At 55.8% G+C, this 25,325-nt stretch overlaps 1 protein-coding gene across 1 annotated transcript in view; it reads left to right on the plus strand.

Annotated features, from left to right (window-relative positions):
* Nucleotides 1-25,325, plus strand: part of SORCS2 (sortilin related VPS10 domain containing receptor 2) — a 463,121-nt gene that overhangs the window by 350,472 nt on the left and 87,324 nt on the right.

Raw genomic sequence — 25,325 nt, forward strand, 5'->3', positions numbered from 1 at the left:
TAATGCAACTTGGCATTTTATTTTCCTTCATTACTTGTTGTGCTCGAGGCGAAAGCTCCAGTAAATCTGTGACCGTCGTCATCCGCGGGCCTGGTTTGCAATCCGAGGCTGATGATTAGCCCACTCTTGCCCTCTCCCTAGACTGCCTCCTCGGGGCCCCCGGACTAATTATGGCAAGGTGCGCTAACCGAAATTCCGTGTCGGGACTTCTCCGGAAATCTTTCGAGCCCTGAAAGTGCAGAACATCGAATGTGTTCAGGGGACACGGTTAGCTGTGTCGGTGGGGATTATGGGAGAAGGGGACCTTAGAGGGCACGCATACTCCCCCACCCCACCGCCTCAGCCCTGCGTGTGTGTGTGTGTGTATGTGTGTGTGTGTGTGTGGTTTCTCAGAGGTCTTGGGGTGAAGGGGGGTGGCTCAGGCCTGGGAGGGGAGAGGGCGTGGAGACAGGACGGGACAGCTCTCCCAGGCAGAGGTGAGATGCCCCTCCTCCTGCACATCCCTAGGGCCCCCGAGCCATGTCTTCACCGTCTCCCTGCTGCCCTTGCCCGCCCCCACCCTGTCCAGCCAGTGTGGGGGCAGGGGAGCGGCTGGCCTCTCCCCATCTCCTGAGCCCCTGTGCCTGCAGCGGTGCACACAGGCGGGCAGCCCGCGGGCCCTTCCGAGACCCAGGCCTGCGGTGCTGTCCTCTCCCCCTTCCTGAGAGTCCCTGCAGGACCCGGACCCCCGCCCCTCCCCCCGCCACTGCCTCAACCTCAGCTCTCCATCAAGGGCCCGGTGTGCTGGAAGAAAGTGCTATCAGTAATAACCCTTCACATCGCTACAGCGATTTCCAATTTGCCGTGGACTTCCACATCCATTATACCGTTTAATCCCGCCCCACGGGTAGCCGCCAGGACGAGGGAGATAATACAAGTTAAGCTCTGGTACAGGGCCTGCCCCACCGTAGGCACCTGCAAAAAAAGACAGCTGTAACTCTAGGGGTGGGGAGAGGGAGGGGAGGCAGGGGGAAGACGCAGGAGGACAAGCATGGGCAAGGGGAGGAGGGGGAGCGGGGAGCTGTTCTCCCAGCTGGACTAGGACCGAGGCCAGCAGCACGGGCTCTCAGGCCAGTGCTCCCTGTACCCGAAGGCAAGGCCCTTCCTCCCACCCCTCCCTCCCAGAGAGGAGCCATGGGTTCTGTCAACCAGGAGGGCAGGTCCCAGGGCCAGCCGGGCCTGGAGAAGGTGGGGTCACTGCACTTGGAAGGGGAGTCTAGCATTCTGGGCAGAGGGAGGGCTTGTCAAATGAATGAACAAGCATTGGGGATCCCAGGCTTGGCCAGCTTCCTGAAAAATAGATCTTTATTCCACTTGACGGAGGAAAATGTATTAATTGATGCCCCATCTCTGCACACACACAAAAATGCAAGGGGACTTCTTAGGTGACCTGAATAACCCAAAGAATAAGACAGAACAGCAAGGATTGAGGACAAGGGGAGGCAGTGGACAGCTGCTCCGTGGAGCTCCTGAGTCTAGTAGTCTCATGCTGTCCCTTAGAGGGCACATGGTCCCACTCAAGGAAGGTGGGAAGTCATGTCCTCCAACGAAGGGGCAGTCCAGCCCCAATACCTCCATAACTCTGAGGGTACCCAAGGGTACCCAAGGAGCACATGCATCCCACATAATTTCATAGGAATGGCCCTCAGGAAAACTGCTTTTGGAAATATCCCAGGCACTGGACAATGGGAGTCCCTCCAATTCCATACCCGTTCCTTGATTTCCTAGTGCAAGCTACTACTCAGCACGCAGACATGGGGCCCTGAATGCTGGGTCTGGACTCTGCCATCCTGAAACTTGAAATTCACCCATCTACTCAACCATCCATCCCTCTCTCCATCCACCCTCCATGACCTGCCAATCCATCACCCACCAGTCCATCCATCCACCCATCCATCCACCCATCCACCCACCCATCCATCCATCCATCCATCCATCACCCATCCATCCACCATCCACCCACCCATCCAGCCATCCAGCCATACATCCATGTACCCATCCAGCCATCACCCATCCATCCACCCACCCATCCATCCATCCATCCATCCATCTGTCACCCATCCATCCATCTATCCATCCACCCATCTATCACCCACCAATCCCTCTCTCCATCCATCCATCCATCCATCCATCTATTCACCCTCCCCATTGAACACTGATTTATCAGAGATTAATCTGACAGTGCTGTAGGTTCTGGGGATAGAGCACTGAGCAAGAGACGCAGCGGCTTAAAATCAGGGCCACCACACACACAAATTGGGCGGGCTTTGCACTGCACAAGGACACTTTGCTGAGGGTGAATTGAGATAAAATTTACTTGCCAGGCTATGAGCTCTGACGTGGGCTGCCTTGGCCTGGAGGAAGGGGAATCTTTTTCCTGGTATAAAGGGGCCAACCATTCCTTAAGGCACTTTGCCTGGGGGCTACCTCTACCTTTTTAAATGTGCATAAAGTCCTTGGTCAGGCAACAGCAGCCCTATTCCATCCTGGGCAATCTCAGAGGGAGGGTGTTATGTCCCTGCCCCACTCCTGACATACCAATCAAGTGTCCCTGTGCCTTGATGTTGCTTTTCCAGCACCCGAGGTAACTTTGTCCCAAAATAACGTTCCCCAACTAACTCATTCATCCTTCAAGGACACCTACTCCAGGAAGCTCTCCTTAACTACCCTTGGGAGGCTCAGTGACTCCTCTGAGCTGCCACAGATCCCCAAAATTACCCACATCAGGTGCTTACCACTCATTGTAGGCGATGAAGGGCCACTCCTGGCCTCAGGGCTGGCCAGAGGTGACCAGCAGGCCTGTATCATCCACCCCAGTGGCTCAAGTCCTTCACAAGGTTGCCAGATTGAGCACACACACACAAAAGACAGTTAAATTTAAATTTCACATAAGCCACGAATTATTTTTAGTATATCACAAATATCGCACACATACAGAAAAATGCACAACATGGGGGAAATACCTATACTAAAAGGTTACTTGTTTATCATAAATTCAAATGTAAGCAGGCATCCCGTGTTTTCTGTCAGCCTTCCCTTCAGCTGGACCCCAGCTTCCAGGAGTAGGCCTCCAAAGTGAGATCAGGTGTGCTGGGTGACCCCAGGGTCACTGCCCCACAACAACAGCCCCAACCAGAGAACAGCCTTCATCCAGAGGCTTCCTTCACTCTCTCCGTCCAGGCTGGTTGGGATGTCTCCTCTGAAAGTCCCCATGCGTGCCTACCTGCACACACACACATGCACACACACACACGCACACACAGCCTGAGCCCCTGGCTGTCCCTCCATCGTAGCCGGGCTGCCCTCTGCATCATCAGTTACCCACCACCCCATGAACCCCAACAAGGCTCCTGCCTGGGCCAGGTTCCAAGGAAGCCCCATCTCCACGGGTTGGACAGGTCCCACTAGGCCAAAAAAAATGAGTTCAAGAAAGTAGCCTCAGCCCTGGATAGATTTTTTTTTCTGCTTAATTATAAAATCCATTGCAATAGAAATCACAAAACAGAACAACTTGGCTATTATAGGGACACTGCTTTATACTCATAACTTAAAGAGCTTGTTTTAAAAACGGACTGTAAAACCACTTAATTGCTTGGTTTTAAAGCCAGCCATGTGGAAATTATGTTCCTTCGGTGTCCGTTTTGGAGGTGATTTCTGGCAAAGAGAACTCCACAGTGGCTCATTTTGTGCCAAGCTCCCCGGGGCTGCCTTGCATGTACGCAGCCCTGTGTGCTCCCTAAACTGTTCTCATGGCCTTTGTGAGCCTTGCAGGGTCCCAGCAGTTAGACAGCTGGTCACCCCTAAAGGTGATGAGCCCAGGGTCCAGCAATAGGGACTTTGTGGTGCCTGCCAGGCAGCTCCTAAGAGAGGCCAGGACCAAGTTCTGAATATTTTGACTACAAATCTTACAGTCTTTCCACCATACCTACCTGCCATCCATCTATCCAACCACCCAGCCGTGCCATTTATCTGTTTATTTACCTGTCTGTTGGCTGCCTCATACACACATACACCTGCCCACCCATCCATATATCCATTCATATCTACATATATACACACATCCATCCATCCATCCATCCATCCATCCATCACCCATCCATCCATCCATCCATCCACCCATCCATCCACTCATCCATCCATCCATCTACCAATCCATCCATCCACCCTTCCATCTATCCATCCATCCATCCATCCATCCACCCATCCATCCATCCTCCCATCCACCCATCTATCCATCTACCCATTTGCCTATATGTCCATCTATCCATACATCCACCTCTCTATCTACCTGTCAACCCATTCATCCATCCATCCATCCTTCCATCCATCCATCATCTATCCTTCCATCCATCATCTATCCTTCCATTCAACAGGCCCTTATACAGCTCCTCATATGCTGAGTTTCTGGGCAAGCATTGGGCTGGGGTGGGAATAGAATAGATTCCCTGACCTCAAGTTGTTCACAGCCCAATTAGATCACAAACCACTCTCCTATGGCGGAATAAGTTCAAAGTGAAGGTGTGTGTAAACTTCAATGGGACTGCGATGGGGGATTGGTCACCATAACGGAACAGGAAGCATTTCATGGAAGAGGGGACATTTGGGTTGGCCTTTGAAGGATGTATAGGTGTTGACCATGTGTAAGAGGAAAGGGTATTCTAAGCAACACCTCCAGTTCTGAAGTTCAAGATCAAGAACCTTGAGCTCAAAATCTGGCTCCACCCTCCCAGGCTGTGTTTCTGGGGATGAGTCTATCTTTTGAGCTCAGTTTCCTCACCTGTAAAGGGGAGAGAATCGTTTTTACTCTGTGCCTCCCACTGACCGTCTGTTCTGCCTCACCTTCTTAGCTCAGACTTCCGCTTCAGGGTTCACAGCCGAGGAGGTGGGATGTTCACCAATTCCTCCAGTTTCCCCCTCTCTTGATGACCCTACCCAGTCCCACGGTGTCACATACCACGGACACACACAAGTTAACCTGCCAACCCTGCTGTCCCCCTGACTCCACACTCAGGTCTCCTGCTGTCCCCACGACACCTGGATGTCATGACTAAGGGGCATCCCAGACACATCATGCTGCACTCAGAACTCTCCAGAGGAAGGTAACACCCCAGGCAGGCTGAAAGCCTGGAGGTCACTCTTGACCTCACATCAAGTTCTGAGCTGCTGTATCCCAACCACACCGCCCTCGTGCATGGTCAGCAACCTGGTGTGAGCCACTCCCCGTCCTAATGCCCTCCCAGCAGGCACTTCTCTTAAAATAGCCCGGAAACCTTCTGGCTGGCAACACCACACTTGGACTGGCCACCTCTTCAGTCCCTGCTCGGGGACGGGAGGGAAAGTCTCCTATGGGGAGGGTCTCCCGTCCTGGCATCAGTGTTAGGTGGCCAGGGGTCCTGGCTCGGCCCCCTGGGGCCTGTGGACCGTGGAGAGCTGGCTCTCCCTCCTTGGATGCCAGTGTCCCAGACAGTAAAGTAAGGCATTTGGACTAGATGGCGTCTCTCCCTGTGCACCAGCCACCGAGTCTGCGGGTTCCCTGCCCACTGTCCTAAGGGGGTCAAGAGACTCCACCAAGAACAAGGTTCGGGCTGACACTCACCCCTCAGAATGCACTGGTGTTAGGGGCCGCTGTGAGGAACGTACTTTGCGTGTGTGTGTATAAGCATGCACGCACATGTGCTGATGTATGTGTGCATCCATGCGTACGTATGTGTGATTTAAAGCGCGTCCACATGTTGCACCAATAAAAAGCGGTCTTGGCCCGATCTTGTCAGCCCTTCCCCCACCACCGCAGACACGCAAGCGTCTGTATGCCCCTCTTCTTTCTCTTCTGTGTCCTGGGCTGGGGACCACTGGGCATTTCTCAACCGTGGCACCTCTTTTGCTGCTGAAAGTTTTGATCCTGCTAGAGAAGAACAATACAGGATCACTTGCCTTCCCAGATCAGCCCCCCTCCCACAACATCACTATTTATTATTTTCCCTGGTCTTAAAAACATGAGGCAAATGGCCTGGGCTTTTGCTGAGAACAGAGTTTTGCTTTCTTATGTGACATGGCGCCTGGTGTGGCTGCTAGTTTCCAGGGCTTTCTGAGCCTTTTATGCAGCCAGGGTTTCATAGTGGGTCCTCATCCACTCCCACAGCGTGCACTAGGGAGTCCTCCCTGGGGACACGGAGTGGCTGAGACAGCCAGAGCCCCTGCTCTTTGGGAGCTCCCCACTGGGGAGATGCCTGCTTTGAGAAAAGGAAGCAGCCTTAGGTCAGGTTTCTCAGAAGCAGAGCCTGAGGCAGGGATTTGGTGCAGCTGATGGGCTGAGGGTAAACACTCAGGAGGAACCCGAGGGAAGAAGCAGCTGAGGAAGGACGTGCTCTCAGGCAGAGTCAGACCTAGGCCTGATTTGCAGCAAATTCAGGAGCACAAACCAGAGTTGCCCCTTTGAGGCAAGGAGACCAGCCTTCCCACCCCCTCGTCACCGAGCACTGTCTATGGACCACCAGGGGAGGGTATAATTTCCCAGATGAGAGTCTCCTGTCAGCTGAGGGCAATTTTCTGGGGAAGGGGCCAGCTGTGAGATATTGGTGGCTGACGCCCACAGTATAGGGGGTTGGTACACCCCACAGTGTCAGCCATGAGGCAAAAGCATCCTCAAGGCAGGCCTTTGTCACAAGTGCTCGATGCTGCTGACGAAGCCGGGCTTGTCTTTGTGTCTGTAGGTTGGCCTGCTGATTGGAGCAGCAGGAGTTATTTGCCCTTTTCTTGCCGATTAGAAACTGACGTGCTGGCCTGGGGGGTTGGTAAGTGGAAGGACCAGGACTGAGGGTCCCACGGCAGGGCCCCCTTCCCACTGCTCCATTGCGGTCTCCCACCTGAGCAGGCAGGCCAGTGTCCCCGGCTCCCCTGCTCCTTGGGCAGGAGGACTGCCCCGCGGGAGATTCCAGACCACCCTGAGTGGCCCACCTCCAGCCGTCCCTCTCCTGTCTGCCTGTCTGCCCCGCTCCCCATGGTGAATTCACCACCAAGAGGCAGTCCACAGAGGGGAGGTGGCAGGCGGCAGGCTGTGAATAGCACAGGCACCCAGATCTGGGTCCCATCCAGCTCTGGCTGTGTCAGGAGGGGGCTCCCATGTCCCCCGTCAGCCTCAGGCACCCGCACCTCCTCTAGCAGCTGGGGTTCTGTGTGCCCTGGGCAGCGTGGCCAGGCCCGGAGGGGATTTGGACGGTCTGCCCAGCTCAGAACCAGCCCATAGGCTGACTTGGTCCACGGGAGCCATCAGGAGTGGAGGGAATTTCTCTTCGGGTCTCCAGAGCCTTCTTTTGACATTCTTACTCCAAAATGCAGGGTGTGTGTGTGTGTGTGTGTGTGTGTGTGTGTGTTGGGGGGATGGTGACTGGACGACATCAAAGGTGGTGAAATATGTTTTTTAACATCAAACCCTTTTGCCAAACAAAATCTTATACAGAAACCCAATCAATAAATCAGATCAGAGAAGGGCTGCTTGGTTGGGGGCCTGGAGCCTCCCCATCACCCGCTCGGCCTCCTCTGAGCTGACAGACCTCCGGGTGAGGTGGTCACCTCTCAGGAAAGCTGGGGTAACAACGGAAGAGCCTCTCGGGAAGAGCCAGTGAGCGAACACGCACAAGGCACTCGGAGCAGCGTCTGCCCGGGGTGAGCGCCCCGCCTTCCCATCCTGTTACTGTTAGTGTTACGTTTGTTGTGTTTGTTGCGTTTGTTGCGTTTGTTGTGTTTGTTGCATTTGTTGCGTTTGTTGCATTTGCTGTTGTCACCAGCACGACCGGTGTCATTGCCATGATGACTGCCCGGCCTGGTGGGTCCTGCACAAACCCCACTGTCACACCTGCACACCATCACAGCGACCTGTGAGTCATCAATCAGTCAATCAGTGACTCGGGGACGGTGTGGGATTTTCATGGCATCCTGGTCCAAGTAGGGCCCAGAAAGACCCACATCCTGCCCCGGGGTGCAGCCTCTCACCCAGCTTGGCTCCCAGGAGGGGGCCTGCCTACAGAGCAGCTGTCAAGGAGAGCCAGGGATCATGGCCCTCCTCACCAGGCTGCCGGGACCTCCTCCTGCCACTCTACCTGAGGCTTGGTAGAAGTGAGAGACCAGAGCGGGGAGCCAGGAGGGTGGATGGTGTCCCCCTCCTTCTCAAATGGCGGGGTCTAGCCTCCCAGGACCACGGAACTGGTTCAAGGTCACACTGCTGTATGCGCATGGCCAGAATTCAGCGTACGTCTGCCGGATTCCAAAGCCCTTTTTTCTGTGACTTGGAGGGCTGAGCTTTTTTATAAAGAGAAGCACTCACGTGGTCAGTGAGGTAGGGAGCCCCCCCATCACTGGAAGCATCCAAGCAGAGGGGCAGGGACACTGTTGTAGCAATCCAACATCAGAAAGTTGTGCTGGTCTGGCCGGCACCCCAGCCACCGGAGGCTCTGAAATGGCCTGCCACTTATTTGGGGCTGCCCCTGTGTCCCGAGTGACAGGAAGAGGCTGGACCTACCCCGCTCCTCCTTCTCGCCCCCCACCTCCTCTGATCTGTGCCTGCGGGAGGGCGTGCGGCCAGCCTCCACCTTGAGTGCTGTGGTTGGGGCGTCCCGGCAGCCTGCGTGCCAGGAGCTTATTCATACTGCTCCATCTGGAAACACCGGCACAGATGGGTCTCACCGGAAGCCAGAGCCTCGGTTCACATCGGTCTCTGCACAACCGCTGATACCCCTCGGGAATTCTCCAGAGCTGTCTCCCCAAGAACATTAATTAAATCGTCATCCACTTGTGGTGGAACAGTGACAAGGAATGGACAAAGGAGAGTACTTCCCTCTCCCATTATCTCTGTGTGTTTGTTCAGCTCACCTACCGCTCGGGAGGCTGTTCTGACCCCAGGGCCACTCCCTGACCCTAAGGAGTAGAAGCCACACAACTCACTGCTGACTGATGGCACATGACTAAGAGGACAGAAAGAAGGGATGGAGAATGGCACCATCCCTCCCCGGGGACACCTGTCCCCGACCTCTAATGATCCGTGGTACCCGGGGACACCAGCCCCCACTGACCTTTGATGATCAGTGATGCCCAGGGACATCAATGCCTGCCTTTAATGATCAGTGGTACCTGGGGACACCAGTGCCCACCCTTGACCATTGATGCCACTACCAGTGGCCCGTGGCTTCCCTGCACTGTCCTCTCTGGTCCTCTCCTCACCCTCCTGCTCACTCCTGTGTCCTCAGGCTCTTCCCCAGCAGCAGGAGGCACTGGGTCCATTTGGTTCACTGCTTTCATCTCAATACTGCAGGCGAGAGCCAGAGACCCTCAGACTCAGGGTTGCCTCACCCACGGGGCACCCAGTCCTGCCACTGTCACCTTCTTTACACTGCCTGCAGCCCTCTCCCCGCCTCTGCAGCCTCCTCATCCTCCCACTGCACCTGACCTGTCTCACTGTTTCTTTGGTCTTGCCAATGCCCTCTTAGACAACGCCCCCGTTGTTGAATGGTTGGGCCTCCCTTGGAGTTCATGGTCTTGCCAATGCCCTCCTAGGGATCCCCCCCCCATTGTTGAATGGTTGGGCCCCCTTGGAGTTCATGGTCTTGCCAATGCCCTCCTAGGGATCCCCCCCCCATTGTTGAATGGTTGGGCCTCTCTTGGAGTTCATGGTCTTGCCAATGCCCTCCTAGACACCCGCCCCCCATTGTTGAATGGTTGGGCCCCCTTGGAGTTCATGGTCTTGCCAATGCCCTCCTAGACAGCGCCCCATTTTTGAATGGTTGGGCCCCCTTGGAGTTCATGGTCTTGCCAATGCCCTCCTAGGGATCCCCCCCCATTGGTGAATGGTTGGGCCTCCCTTGGAGTTCATGGTCTTGCCAATGCCCTACTAGACAGTGCCCCATTGTTGAATGGTTGGGCCCCCTTGGAGTTCATGGTCTTGCCAATGCCCTCCTAGGGATCCCCCCCCCATTGTTGAATGGTTGGGCCTCTCTTGGAGTTCATGGTCTTGCCAATGCCCTCCTAGACAGCGCCCCATTGTTGAATGGTTGGGCCTCTCTTGGAGTTCATGGTCTTGCCAATGCCCTCCTAGGGATCCCCCCCCCCATTGTTGAATGGTTGGGCCTCTCTTGGAGCTCATGGTCTTGCCAATGCCCTCCTAGGGATCCCCCCCCATTGTTGAATAGTTGGGCCTCCCTTGGAGTTCATGGTCTTGCCAATGCCCTCCTAGACACCCCCCCATTGTTGAATGGTTGGGCCTCTCTTGGAGTTCATGGTCTTGCCAATGCCCTCCTAGGGATTCCCTCCCCCCATTGTGGAATGGTTGGGCCTCCCTTGGAGTTCATGGTCTTGCCAGTGCCCTCCTAGGGATCCCCCCCTCATTGTGGAATGGTTGGGCCCCCTTGGAGTTCATGGTCTTGTCAATGCCCTCCTAGGGATCCCGCCCCCATTGTGGAATGGTTGGGCCTCTCTTGGAGTTCATGGTCTTGCCAATGCCCTCCTAGGGATCCCCCCCCATTGTTGAATGGTTGGGCCTCTCTTGGAGTTCATGGTCTTGCCAATGCCCTCCTAGACAGCGCCCCATTGTTGAATGGTTGGGCCCTCTTAGAGTTCATGGTCTTGCCAATGCCCTCCTAGACAGCGCCCCATTGTTGAATGGTTGGGCCCTCTTGGAGTTCATGGTCTTGCCAATGCCCTCCTAGACAGCGCCCCATTGTTGAATGGTTGGGCCTCCCTTGGAGTTCATGGTCTTGCCAATGCCCTCCTAGACACCCCCCCATTGTTGAATGGTTGGGCCTCTCTTGGAGTTCATGGTCTTGCCAATGCCCTCCTAGGGATTCCCTCCCCCCATTGTGGAATGGTTGGGCCTCCCTTGGAGTTCATGGTCTTGCCAGTGCCCTCCTAGGGATCCCCCCCTCATTGTGGAATGGTTGGGCCCCCTTGGAGTTCATGGTCTTGTCAATGCCCTCCTAGGGATCCCGCCCCCATTGTGGAATGGTTGGGCCTCTCTTGGAGTTCATGGTCTTGCCAATGCCCTCCTAGGGATCCCCCCCCATTGTTGAATGGTTGGGCCTCTCTTGGAGTTCATGGTCTTGCCAATGCCCTCCTAGACAGCGCCCCATTGTTGAATGGTTGGGCCCTCTTAGAGTTCATGGTCTTGCCAATGCCCTCCTAGACAGCGCCCCATTGTTGAATGGTTGGGCCCTCTTGGAGTTCATGGTCTTGCCAATGCCCTCCTAGACAGCGCCCCATTGTTGAATGGTTGGGCCTCCCTTGGAGTTCATGGTCTTGCCAATGCCCTCCTAGACAGCGCCCCATTGTTGAATGGTTGGGCCCCCTTGGAGTTCATGGTCTTGCCAATGCCCTCCTAGGGATCCCCCCCCCATTGTTGAATGGTTGGGCCTCTCTTGGAGTTCATGGTCTTGTCAATGCCCTCCTAGACACCCGCCCCCCATTGTTGAATGGTTGGGCCTCCCTTGGAGTTCATGGTCTTGCCAATGCCCTCCTAGACACCCGCCCCCCCATTGTTGAATGGTTGGGCCCTCTTGGAGTTCATGGTCTTGCCAATGCCCTCCTAGACAGCGCCCCATTGTTGAATGGTTGGGCCCCCTTGGAGTTCATGGTCTTGCCAATGCCCTCCTAGACAGCGCCCCATTGTTGAATGGTTGGGCCTCCCTTGGAGTTCATGGTCTTGCCAATGCCCTCCTAGGGATCCCCCCCCATTGTTGAATGGTTAGGCCTCTCTTGGAGTTCATGGTCTTGCCAATGCCCTCCTAGACAGCGCCCCATTGTTGAATGGTTGGGCCCTCTTGGAGTTCATGGTCTTGCCAATGCCCTCCTAGACACCCGCCCCCCCATTGTTGAATGGTTGGGCCTCCCTTGGAGTTCATGGTCTTGCCAATGCCCTCCTAGACAGCGCCCCATTGTTGAATGGTTGGGCCCCCTTGGAGTTCATGGTCTTGCCAATGCCCTCCTAGGGATCCCCCCCCCATTGTTGAATGGTTGGGCCTCCCTTGGAGTTCATGGTCTTGCCAATGCCCTCCTAGGGATCCCCCCCCATTGTTGAATGGTTGGGCCTCTCTTGGAGTTCATGGTCTTGCCAATGCCCTCCTAGGGATCCCCCCCCATTGTTGAATGGTTGGGCCCTCTTGGAGTTCATGGTCTTGCCAATGCCCTCCTAGACAGCGCCCCATTGTTGAATGGTTGGGCCCTCTTGGAGTTCATGGTCTTGCCAATGCCCTCCTAGACAGCGCCCCATTGTTGAATGGTTGGGCCCCCTTGGAGTTCATGGTCTTGCCAATGCCCTCCTAGGGATCCCCCCCCATTGTTGAATGGTTGGGCCCCCTTGGAGTTCATGGTCTTGCCAATGCCCTCCTAGGGATCCCCCCCCCATTGTTGAATGGTTGGGCCTCTCTTGGAGTTCATGGTCTTGCCAATGCCCTCCTAGACACCCCCCCATTGTTGAATGGTTGGGCCTCCCTTGGAGTTCATGGTCTTGCCAATGCCCTCCTAGGGATCCCCCCCCCATTGTTGAATGGTTGGGCCTCTCTTGGAGTTCATGGTCTTGTCAATGCCCTCCTAGACACCCCCCCATTGTTGAATGGTTGGGCCCCCTTGGAGTTCATGGTCTTGCCAATGCCCTCCTAGGGATTCCCCCCCACCCCCATTGTGGAATGGTTGGGCCTCCCTTGGAGTTCATGGTCTTGCCAATGCCCTCCTAGACACCGCCCCATTGTTGAATGGTTGGGCCCTTTTGGAGTTCATGGTCTTGCCAATGCCCTCCTAGACACCCGCCCCCCCATTGTTGAATGGTTGGGCCTCCCTTAGACTTCATGGTCTTGCCAATGCCCTCCTAGAGAGCCCCCCCCCATTGTGGAATGTTTGGGCCTCCCTTGGAGTTCATGGTCTTGCCAATGCCCTCCTAGACAGCGCCCCATTGTTGAATGGTTGGGCCCCCTTGGAGTTCATGGTCTTGCCAATGCCCACCTAGACAGCGCCCCATTGTGGAATGGTTGGGCCTCCCTTGGAGTTCATGGTCTTGCCAGTGCCCTCCTAAACAGCGCCCCATTGTTGAATGGTTGGGCCCCCTTGGAGTTCATGGTCTTGCCGATGCCCTCCTAGACACCCCCCCCATTGTTGAATGGTTGGGCCCTCTTAGACTTCATGGTCTTGCCAATGCCCTCCTAGAGAGCCCCCCCCCCATTGTGGAATGGTTGGGCCTCCCTTGGAGTTCATAAATGCCCCTTTATGTGCTTTCTCAGTCGTGTCACCACTGTGGTGACTGTGGGCTCCATCAAGCCAAGGGCAACGAGGCTGTCCTCGCTCTGTCCCTGGCATGAGCTGACATCGTTCCCGTGGGCGCCTGAGTAAACAGTGGTGGGAAGGGCACTCTCTGCCCCTTGCCCATCTCTGCAGGGGCAAGGAAGAGCCTGGATGGAGCCTGGCTCCAGCTGCCCACCCAGGGAGGGTTACTGCCCTCCGTGTGGCACATTTGCTTCATCCATCAGCAGGGAGGAAAGCAGGTAACTACCTCACTGGAGGGTTGTGGAACTACATGTAACACATTCAGTGTCATGCTTGGCATACAGTAAATGCTCAATAAATGTTACGTACACTCATCTTATGAACAGTGCTATCACCTACTCTGCGTGACACGAAGCGTCTCATTCAAGTGAGCCATGATTCAAGGTGACACCAGCCACAAGACCTTGATGGGTCTCATCCCGGTGGGGATTCAGGTTCCTCACCCGGCGGAAGCCTCTCAGCTCTGCGTTTGCCTGATTCTGTGACCACAGAACTTCAGCAGTCCTGACACCAATGACCGTGGCCTTGGCCTTCCCCTCACCTCAAGGGAAAGGGGATGACAGTGGCTTCTAGTTGATGCTAGTGTGACATTTCCATCAACTCGACCAGCAGTGGCAAGGATATCTTGGTGTCTGTCCTCAAACGTTTGGAGAGCAAGCCTTGAGAGATCCCACAGTTGTTTCCAAAAGCCGGACGCTGCCCGAGTCACTGCTGAGAAGGCGTAGCAGGTTCTGACATACGTTCTCTCGCTCCCTACCGTTCAGTGAGGGGGCAGATAAATGCACAAATTGCTCGCAGATCTAATCGTACACGGTTAATACAGCCGTCCTGATAAAAGACAGTCTTCCAGAACACACTCACTCTGGAGAATTAGCCGTCCGCCACCCTCCGCCCAAGCAAGCAGGCTTTTAGCTTTGTCTGAAGACAATCTTCAGACAACCAAACAAAACACAATTAAACCGTTTTCACTCCAAAGCCACAGCGTAAGCCCCTTTAGAGAACAGAGATCATCAATAATGACGGGGGAGGGGCGGCGGGGGACCTCTCATTTCACGATGCTACGGACAAGTGTATTAATAAATCAAGGCTGTAAAATATTGGTGATGAGCTATTTTTTATGGCCTGAAATATGTTTGCCTTATCTGGTTACTATCGATCAGACACAAGATAATCCGAGTCAGCCTGTGGCCGAAGGGAAAAGGTTTGCCTCTCCATTAAATGTACAAATGTTCTTGGGGATGTTTCCTGGCATTTGAGTGATTGTCAGGTCAGTAATTAAAACCGAACCAGCCCTTGCCTGAAAATCCATTCCACGATTGTGTTTGCGTGGACGTTTTACCAAATCGTGTTGGATACCTGTCAGTTCAAGTCTTGACTCAGAGGCAGGACGAGGCAGTTAGCGTCAGGCAGAGCTGGGCCAATGCCACGGCTCTCGGCCTCCGTGGGGCCGCACGGGTCAGTGTTCCCTCCACGCTGCTGGGTTTTGTCCGTAGAACAGAGAAAAAACATCTCCTACCTCATCGCTGTTGTGACCAAAACATGAGAACACTTGTGCCAGCACCTAGCGCAGGGCCAGGCACATGGCAGGTTCTCAGTGAATGCGATTTCCCTCTTCTGGTCCACCCCTGCATCTCAGGTCTATGCAGACACAAGATGGGGAGCCATGAGCCACTGGTACCCACACCAAGGAGGGTGGGTTCAGTGATGATTGCAGGAGGCGAGTAAAACGTGCACTGGACTCATCGTGTACAATGTTCCCCTCCTCATGAGCACTTACATCCACTTGGCAGGGAGTTGTCAATGGATTCATGGATGGAGGATGAATGGGTCGAAGAGGGAGGAGTGGGGGGAAATTTGGATAGATGGCTAGGTTGGTGGTAGAGGGATGGCTGGATGGATGGGTGGATGGACAGATGGTGGAAGGAGGGAGCGAGGGAAGGTGGAAGGAAGGAAGGAAGGAAAGAACGTAGGAGGAAGGAAGGAAGGAAGGAAGGAAGGAAGGAAGGAAGGAAAGAAGGAAGGGAGGAAGGAAAGAAGGGAGGGAGGAAGGGAGGAGGAAGGAAGGAAGAAAGAAGGGAGGAGGAAGGAAGGAAGGAAAGAAGGGAGGAGGAAGGAAGGAAGGAAAGAAGGGAGGAGGAAGGGAGGAAGGGAGGAAGGGAGGAAGGAAGGAAGGGAGGGAGGAAGGAAAGAAGGGAGGGAGGAAGGGAGGAAGGAAGGAACATTGGTTGCCTAGAAAGATGGATGGATGAGGGACGGATGAATGAATGGATGGATGGAAGGAAGGAAAGATGAAAAGAGAGAAGGAAATACAGTTGAATTAAAAATGTTAATAACTGTACATAGATTATCTAGAAATCTTCATTTTTTAAAAATTTTCTTCCTGTCTTATCTACTCAGTAGAGAACTGAATGTACATTTTTTGTTACATGTTTATTTACTTTTGACAGAGAGACAGACAGACAGAGCACGAGCAAGGGAGAGGCAGAGAGAGAGGGAGACACAGAATCCCAAGCAGGCTCCAGGCTGTCAGCACAGAGCCCGACGTGGGGCTCGAACCCACAGACCGCGAGATCGTGACCTGAGCCGAAGTCGGTCGCCTACCCAATGGGGTCACCCAGGCGCCCCTGTACATTCTTATTCTTATTCCCAAGCAAATTCCTGTCTTCACAAAAGTATACTAGTTATCGTTTTCTCTGACTATGCAGTGAGCACACACCCATCTTAAAACGTCCTGGCCCATCCTGCGGGTATGTTCTCGGTGCCTCTCCCGTGGCAGGAGTGCATTACAGGCTGAGGATGGGACAGAAACACACTCTAAAGAAAGAAAAACACCCAGAGTCCCGTCAGCTGGAACTGAACAGTGTTTTAGCCTTCTGGACTGTTGTATTCATCCTTTCTGTATGTGCATGCAGAGACAGGCGTGTCTTTCTGTGCACGCACGCGTGGAAGGCTGGGAGCCACATACGCTTGCTTCCGCACCCGTTTCTGCACACTGGGGGTCACTGGCCGCTGTGACCCCCGATTCATCTTCTCAGAGTACTCCCTGAGCTCCGAAACATCACCTGTCTCTTCCGCTGGGATGCAAGGCCCCCGGGAGGGGGGCTCCGTCCTTCCTGTGTGACTTTGTCTCCTGCACACCTAACAGGCCGCAGTGCTCAGAAAACGTGCCTCGACTGGATCAGTGAAGGCCGAATAGGTTTCTGCCATGTGTGCCTTCCCCCATCCCCTCGGTGCCTCGGGGCGTATTTCTCTGGACGCTTCTCCTCCAGACGTTCTCACAAATTCCCTGCACTGAGTGCAGGGCAGGTGGGGGTGGGCATCCCGCCCAGAATAGGACAGCCCACAGACACTGCCGCTCACCCCCTGCCTTGGTCTGCCCAGCTTGCCGCGAACCCCCAAGAAGCTGTGTGGACTCGAGCGCCAGGGGGAGCCTCGCCATTTTCCACGTTCCTTTCGGGAGCTGTGTTTAGAACGAATGTCAGGAGGTCTCTCGATCTTAGTTCTGCCCCAGTTTATAGTTTGCCAAGAAACTTTATTAATATTTTAAGATTTTATTTTAGAGAGGGTGTGCACGTGAGCAGGGGAGAGGGTCAGAGAGACAGAGAGAGAGAATCCCAAGCAGAGCCCAACGCAGGGCTCGATCTCTGGACCCTGGGAGATCCCCCCTCCCCCAGACCTTCCCCCCCAGGCCTCACCCTTCACTGCAGTCGATGAGAAGACAGCCAAGGGTGTCTGGGCAAAGTCGGGGGCGTTCTAAAGCTGAGTGTGAGGCTGCTGCGGGCGTTTGGGGGACGGGAGGCCATCTGGGATGGCTGGACCTCGGGCCATGTGACCGTGAGGTCCACAGGGCGAGGTCATGGGGCAGTGTCGTGAATGCCGCACTCAGGAGCACGGGCAGAGGAGACCCTGAAGGGTCCCCAGCAGCGACGCGATCGTGCAGGCTTGCGTCTCCATTAATTCACGTCACCCGTGGCTTTTCCAATAGCGTCTCTCTCTCTGGTTTAAGAAACCACAAAAATAACGAGGAGCGCTTATATTTTTCCCACGGAACCCAGAGATGGCCGCGCCACCGCACAGCGGTGCTCCCGTGACCTCTTCTGTGCTCGTGGCCACCCGAACCAAAAGCATCGTGTGGAGTGATCGCTCTGGGGGGGGGGGGGGCGCTGAGTGTGTGGTCAGTGTCCCAGCAGGATGCGTGCAGCCACAAGAGTGAGGCGCGGGGTGGGGAGTTATTTTCCTCCTCGTGAGTCACACGGGCGTGCAGAAGGTGCTCTCCACAGCTTCTAATTTAAGGCCCGAGGACTCTGCCCTACCTATCTGTCTCTGCTTCCTGCCTCTCCTGGAGTCAAAGCCAAGTGTTCTGTGTCCCCCAGCTGGGCACAGCTGTCCGGCCAGGAATAGACTGGGCGATGGGCGATTTTAAATAGGTGACCGCAGGTGACACGGATCCCGGGGGCTGGGGCGGGGACCCTTTTAGCCATACGCTTGGGAAAGGGCAGGCTAAAATAAAAAATCCTCTCCCTGTTGGAGTTCTGAATGGAAACCAGAGATCTGTTGCGCACTCAAACGGAGCTGTAGCAGAGGCAAGAAATAGTTTCTGGATGCTGTTTGTTTCCTTTTATAACTCGGAGCACTGAGAGCTGTGATTTGCGAGAGCCTTGCTGTGAGGCAGGCTGGGGCGCTGGCACCACCTTTTGGAGGAGATGGGCCGGAAACCCTGCCGTGGGAAGCCGTGGACCGGGGAAGGCGACTTGGCCTTGGAGGCCTGAGCAGGGCAGAGCTGGCCGCTGGCGGTTCCCACCGGGGGCGGGGCCACACGCGGTTCCCACCGGGGGCGGGGCCACTCGCGGTTCCCACCGGGGGCGGGGCAGGCCAGCAGGTGCGAGCAGGAGGTGAGCCAGGCAGGCTGGGAGGCACAGGCTCAGGGCGAAGAGTCCCAGGAGGGCGTCTTCAGGCCCCGGTTCAGGCGGGTCTCCTGACCTGGGGTGGGGGGTGGGGGGAGAAGAAAAGGATGAAGAGGAACCGAAAGCCCCCCTCCCCTCCCTGCCTCACCCTGCCTCTTCACATGGCCAGAAATCCATCCCCCCAGCCCTGGACCGACCTGCAGACTTCTGGAAGCCACTCCTGATAGCCCCTGAAGGCGGGAGGTGTCTCTAGACCCTCCCAAGTCCACCGGGATGGGAGCCCCAGTGTCTGTTGCTACTTCCTGGGCAGGTGCAGTCATGTCACTGGCCAGGATGTGTGCCACTGGTGCAGATGGGGAATGTAGGGAGAGAAGACAACGCTGGCTGGCAGTGGGACCTCCACAGGGCACTTGGCCTCTCTGGCCGTGCCCTTGCTCCTGCCCCAGCAACAGGGGTCATTCCTCCAGGGTACCCTCTCTGCCCTCTGCCCACGTCTGTCCCGGGATCTCATGGTGCAGGGGGCCATAGGCTTCCTGTCCCTGTCACTGCCACCTGTGACCTGCCCCCACAACGTGACCCTGACTCAGAATGGTGCTTGGTGAACTTGTTTAAAAAAAAAAAAAAAACCCACCGCCGTAATAAACCCCGTTATCCCGTATGGCCTGCTTCCGGCACGTTCAGCGTGCCGGCTGTGCCCCAGGGACCCTCTCTCTGATCGCTTCTGCAGTGGGATTCCTGTCTTCATCTTAGAGAGGAAGACACTGCAGCTCAGAGAGGTGAAGCAGCTTTCCCAAGGCTGCACAGTTCAGGGGGGCAACCGAGGCGTGAAGCCCAGCTCCGTGTGCCTGCAGGGTCTGCTCTACCCCCCAGGCCCCCAGGCTCGCGTTGTGGGCTCGCTGCATTCCTGGGGCCGGCTCCCGTGTTCTCTCCACGCCCGGAGAAGCATCAGAGAGCGGCATCTCAGAGGCTGAGGGTGGGGCCGTGAGCGACAGAACCCCGGGGACGGGGCCTGACGCAGGCTGGTATGTCATCGTCACTGGGTGGGGAGCAGCGGCAGGGTGGGCCCGCGTACTGAGGGGCACACGGCCAGTGGGCTCAGAGCTGACGAACAGCCGGAGCTACTGTGTAAAGCAGGCCTCCACCCGGAGGGGGCTTGGGGCTCACCAGGGACGTTGAGGAAATGCAGTCTGGCCCAGCAGGTCTGGGTGGGGCCGAGACTCTGCACTCCTAGCAGGCTCCAGTGATGCGGGGGCTACGGGTCCCAGAGTTTATCAGTTGGATAGTTTTGGGGTGATGGGGGCAGGCTTCCGGTGTGCGCGTAACCTGGGCCGTCACAGGACCTAGCTCTTGGTTTCTCACCTGCCACTGTCTTAAAATTCCTTTTTTAAAAAAATATTTATTTATTTATATTTGAGAGAGAGAGAGAGAGAGGGAGAGAGAGGGAGAGCATTATCAGGGGAGGGACAGAGAGAGAGAGAGAGAGAGGGAGAGAGAATCCCAAGCAGGCTCTGCACTGTCAGTGTAGAGCCCGACACGGGACTCGATCTCAGGACCTGTGAGATCATGACCTGAGCCGAAACCAAGACTCCGAGACTCAACCGACTGAGCCACCCAGGAGCCCCAAAATTCTTAATTCTTCTTGAACAACGAGGCCTCCATTTGCACGTTGCCTGGGCCCCGCAAATTATGCCGCCCGTCCCGGGACCCGTGCTCAAATGGGCCGGCCGCCAGTCTGATGAGGCTGTCCCATATTTCTCTCTAACGTGTGGCCTCAGATTTTGAAATACCCAGCCTCGTGGGCCCCCAGAACCTAGAGCAGGTACCATATGCTTCCCCAGAATAGAAAGCAGTAAAAATACACCACGGAAAATAGTCTGGTTCCCAATTCGGAAGCGCAATTTGCCAGCCTCCACGCTGCACGATGCTAATTGATTTGTTTTCTTTGCTCCACTGATCCTCTCCTTGTCAGCATTTTTTCTTCCCCCATCTTTCCTGGCTTACTTGTCCCACTCTGAGGCTGAAAATAGCGCCCGATCCAGATTGCTGGGCCCCCAGCCAGAACTGCTTCTTCCGATTCTTTTCTCCACCTTGGTGCCGCCACAGGCAGGGCTGCGATGGAGGGGTGGGCCGTACCCACAGCCCTAACTCGTGCGGGGATAGCGCCAACCCCCGCTTATTGGGAACATGGCACCCACTCAGTGCCAGGCCCTGTGCCCTGGGCTGGAGGTAGAACGGTGGCAAAGACACGGGCCCAGACCGAATGGAAAGACGGACTCACAAAGAGAAGGACGCTAGGAATGCTGGGCTGTGGAGCAAATGAATGCACAAGACGCTGGAGGAAGGGGCAAAGGAGGGATTGGAGTAACTCTGTTGGAGGATATGTATCATGGAAGGCTTCCTGGAGGAGGTGGTGTTTGAAATGAGCCTCCGCGGATGAGGAGGTGTTTGACAAGTGAGAGGAAATGTGTCCTATCATACAACCAGGCTAAACTCATGCTGGGGGCACCTGCAAAGCAGGGACACCAAACTTAAATGAGAAATATTCAGCTTTGTTGAAGTTGCCCAGAACCAGGGGCTCAGAAATTTTCAAAGGAGCTGTTTTAATGTTATCACTTGTGGACTCACTTTGAAGTTGTAAAGTCTGATTCTGAATTATCAGGGTTGAGGTTGGGGTTGTCGTGGTCCCACTGTGAAGGCACATCTGGGTATCACCTCCTCCAGGAAGCCCTCCCTTTTGCCCTGTACCTGGATGCTACGTTCTCCCGGCTCTGCTGCCACAAAGCCCTGTGCATCCCTAAATCTTTGCTTGATTCTGCAGAAGAAAGAATGAATGGATGAATGAATGAACGAACGTACGAACGAGCCTTCATTGATGTGCGAAGCTTGGAAAAATGGAAGGAAATAAGTGAATGAGAATTTTTATGACGTCGGGTCTCCAGGCTTCTTAAATATCCCTAGGAATGTTTTCCTCCTGAAGGAGAAAAGCAAACAGTTCCTTGGGAGCCACAAATTGAGATGGACTTATGCATTCACGCACGCATTCCGCATCCATCAGGCATGCATCTTGTCAAGCCTGTGCTACACGTTAACAGTACAAGATAGGAGTTAAGTCGCTCTCCCTAAGCTCAAGGATCGCGACCTACTGGGGGAGGTAAACAAGCAAATAGTTGCCTTGTAAGAACATTTAGAAATGATCATCACGAGAAAGCACTTCAGTGAGTGGAAGTTGGGCTTCCCTGGCCCCGTGGGAGCCAGGCGTGTGGGCCGCTGCCCTGGGGTGGGGCACAGAGTGTGGCCCGCGCTTTGGGCGGATGTTGAAATGAGCCGAGCCGTCTCCAGTCTCCACGAAGAGGGTGAGAGATCTGGGTGATTCGTTTCTCTCCTCCTAAGCATCCCGGGAGGCCAGGGGCAGCTCAGAACCTTTGGAAGTAGAAGCAGACTGTTTTCTGGCAAGAAAGGCCCGGGAGCCAAGAAGAGCTCCCAATAGCCAGAGCTGGAGCCTTTGGGCAAGAAAATAACAGAACAGCATTGAATTACAACTCAGAGTCTGACATAAATATTCATGAGCTCATAGTGATGTAAATAGAGGCTTGAATAAGCAAATGGGGGAGAAGAGACCAGTCTCCCAGCAGAAGAATTCACCAGAATGCACATAACTCGAGTCTCTGCCTTCAAAGAGGGAGCGGCCCTCCCCCTGCAGATGTGGGCTGTGCCTGGGGACATCCTCCAAAGGGACAGCGTGGACACGGCGAGAAAATGAGTTCCAGTCTCCAGTGACCACACGGCCAGCGAGGCCAGCACCGTGGCCATGGGCCCCCTCGAGGGCGTGCACTCTGGACCCGCTGCGGTAGGGATGGTCCTCACCTCTGTGCCCTTCCTCCCAGACACCTGTAACCCCAGTGACACCACGAGGAAAGCGCACACAAGCTGAAATCTAAGAGGCAATCGGCAAAGTACCCGAACTCCTCGAAACTGTCAAGGTCATGAAAAACCAGGAGAAAGTCTGAGAAAGTCAGGGCCCAGAGGAACTCAGGGAGACGTGAGGACTGAATGTCGCGTGGGGTCCCGGATGGCGTCCTAGACTGGGGAAAGCCATTCGTGGGGACACTGGTGGGACACAGTGTGGCATTCAGAGGGTACATGTATGCTGATGCTGATTCCTTAGCTGTGACAAACGTCTGATACTGATGTGAGATATCCCAACAGAGGAAACCGGGCGGGGGCGTGACGGGACCTTCTGTACTATCTTTGCAACTTTTCTGTAAATGTAAAACGATCCTACACTAAAAATTTTATTTAAAATTAAAAAAAAAAAAAGCCCTTTTAACTCCACCGCTTAAAACCAACCACTGTCAGGGTCTCCTGTATTTCTTTCAGTTCATTTTTTTAAAAATGTTTTTAATATTTATTTATCTTTGAGAGAGAGACAGACAGAGCACGAGCAGGGTAGGGACAGAGAGAGAGAGGGAGACACAGAATCGGAAGCAGGCTCCAGGCTCTGAGCCGTCAGCACAGAGCCCAACGCGGGGCTGGAACTCACAGACTGTGAGATCATGACCTGAGCCGAGGCCGGACGCTTAACGGACTGAGCCACCCGGACGGCCCTTGTTTTTGTGTTTAAGACTCCACCTGTAAGTGAGGTCACGCAGTATTTGTCTTTCTCTGACTCACCTCCCTTAGACGGCGCCCCCAAGATCCGTGCATGTCGTCCCGTTTCCTTACGGCTGGATAATAACACCTCCGTTCTAATTTCTGCGCACCAACACAACTACACGTACCGTGGACAGAATCGTAACACGCCTCCTTACCGTCTTGCCCGTGTGAAATCCACAGGAATTGTAGTAGCTCCTGAGTCTGTACCCTGCTTCTTTCCACGGGGGGTCTAAGCCCCCTTGTCATGAAACGTTTCCCGGAACCAGTTTACATGACGCTGGCTCCCCAGCCGCTCCCTGCCCCTCCGCTTCTCCTGCGCAGAAACCACGCCAGGAGGGACCCCTCCGACCCCGTCCTCCCCACCTTCCAGGAGCACAGCCTCTGAGGGACCAGGCTCCGGGAGTGCCCTGCCCTCCTCCTTCAGACCCTCCGTTTGCTGGGGTGGGGCGGGGGGAGGGCACTGTGGCCCAGGAGACCTGTTAACATATTAGCAGAGCTCCTCGGGTTCCCCTGGAAAGAGCACACTGGATTCTCATTTGTAGAGACATTTATGCCCGTGTGTTTCATCATCTTCTAGGGGGATGCTGGGTGTGGGAAGGCCACACGAAGGGGGCTCAGCACCCCACAGCCTCCCCCCGGGAAAGCCGGGCTCATCTGGGCCAGGCTAGTCCCACCCCCTGCCAGCACGGCACCCCGCTCTGTGCCTCAGTTTCCCCATCAGCCAAGCAGACGTGAGAACGGCCCCGTGGAGCTCTCATGAGGACGGTCTGGTCACAGCTGTGTTAGACTTGCATTGCAGTCTGGCCCGGTGCCAGGGGCCGATTATCTGCCCCGTTTGACAGACAAGGAGAATGAGGCAGAGGAGGGTAAGTCAGCTTGCTTGAGGTCACAGAGGCATGGGATTGGAACTGGGCTGTCTGCGGTTGAGTGTGCCCCCAGCCCCCTCCTCCACCAGCACGTGGTGTCTCATTCATTCGTTCACAAGGGTGTGGGGTTCACAGGCCCTGCAGGGGTGGGGGTGGGGGGCGGGCACCAGTGGACTCCACAGGCCTGAACACGGGGGAAGAGCTTACCTCCAGGAAGGGTGGTGAGCTTTTGATGGGCCAATACCGGGTCCCCTGCAGCCTTGAAGCAGGGGACTCTGCCGGGCCCAGGGGTGAGGGGGAAACAGAGGGGGCAGGTGGGGTGACTGCGGGTGGGTGGACCGCCCTGGCCATGGCCAGGGTACAAGCAGGAGGCAGCGAGGGAGGCTGGTCCAGGAGGGGCCCCGCCACGGAGCTCGCAGTCTCCTTGGGGCTCTGAGGAGCCCAGAAGTTTCCGTGAGGCCTGAGGGTAGGAAAACCCTCAGCTTCTCCGTGGGGACTGGACCTACCAGAAGAGGGTGGGCTCATCCACACTGCGGGGGGCTGACCACGTAGCCTGGGGGGCCACCCGCTCCCAGGGCCAGGTGCCCGCATCACCTTCCCAGCCCCCAGCATGCCGATGCCCTCTGGCCTGGGGGAGGGGTGGCGGGGAGGGAAGCCTCTCCCTGTGCCCCTTTCCTCTGTCTCTGAGGGTTCCTGTGGACCCCTGAGTGTAGGCGGCAGGTCCGACCTGTTCTCACCCGGGGCTGGCCTTTCCTGACCTTCCCGTAAGACATGGGACACCCCACAGGAGGGTTTATACCTGTGCGCTTACCTGAGCAGAAAAGTGGGCAAGTCCAGAAAGGGCCACAGGCCGGCTTCCAAAACAGGATGTGCCCCTTGGGGCTGTGGCTTTCCTGACCCTCCAGGCGGAGCTGAGAACGGCCCTGTGGGACCCCCACCCACAGCGGCCACCTGCAGAGGGGACGCGCCTGATGGCGGGGTCCGCTCCGTGGGTCACTTGTCTGTCGTTTCCAGGCCTGAGGTGCTTAACTCGATCATGTCTGTGAAGAGCCTGTCCTCAGTGAGGGTTAGGCTGGTACATCCTCCCGGGGGATGCCATTCGACCCGCTGCGGCCCCCTCTAATTAGGACCTCACAGAATTTGCCAGGAGGCCACCCCTCCAGGCCCGTCTCCCCTTGGCCACCTCACCTCCGAGGTCCGCTCCCCGGCGCACGCTGTCCTGGGCCACCCCCGACCCGGCCCCGCTCTGCGCTTCTGTAGGCAGCCCTGTGCCAGCCTCTCCCCGCACCTGCTTTGTCTCCTTGGGGCACCGGTCAGCCTGGGAATGGTACTTCCCGCGCGATGGGTGACGTGTTGGCTCGTCTCTTGCTGCCCCCACAGAACAGACCGTTTACCGAGGAAACCCCCGGCTCGCTGTCGGGGCCTCACCGTCCCCACGACGCCTGCCCGGCACCCCGGGCTGGGGAGCACCTGCTGAGCGGGTGAACGAACGAACGAGCGGATGAGTGACGGGTCAGCACGAACGGGCGGGGGCTGGCCACCGGCCGCTTCCCGCCCTGCCCTCCGC

Source organism: Leopardus geoffroyi, chromosome B1 (genome assembly GCF_018350155.1).
Source record: "Leopardus geoffroyi isolate Oge1 chromosome B1, O.geoffroyi_Oge1_pat1.0, whole genome shotgun sequence".
Taxonomy (NCBI): Eukaryota; Metazoa; Chordata; class Mammalia; order Carnivora; family Felidae; genus Leopardus; species Leopardus geoffroyi.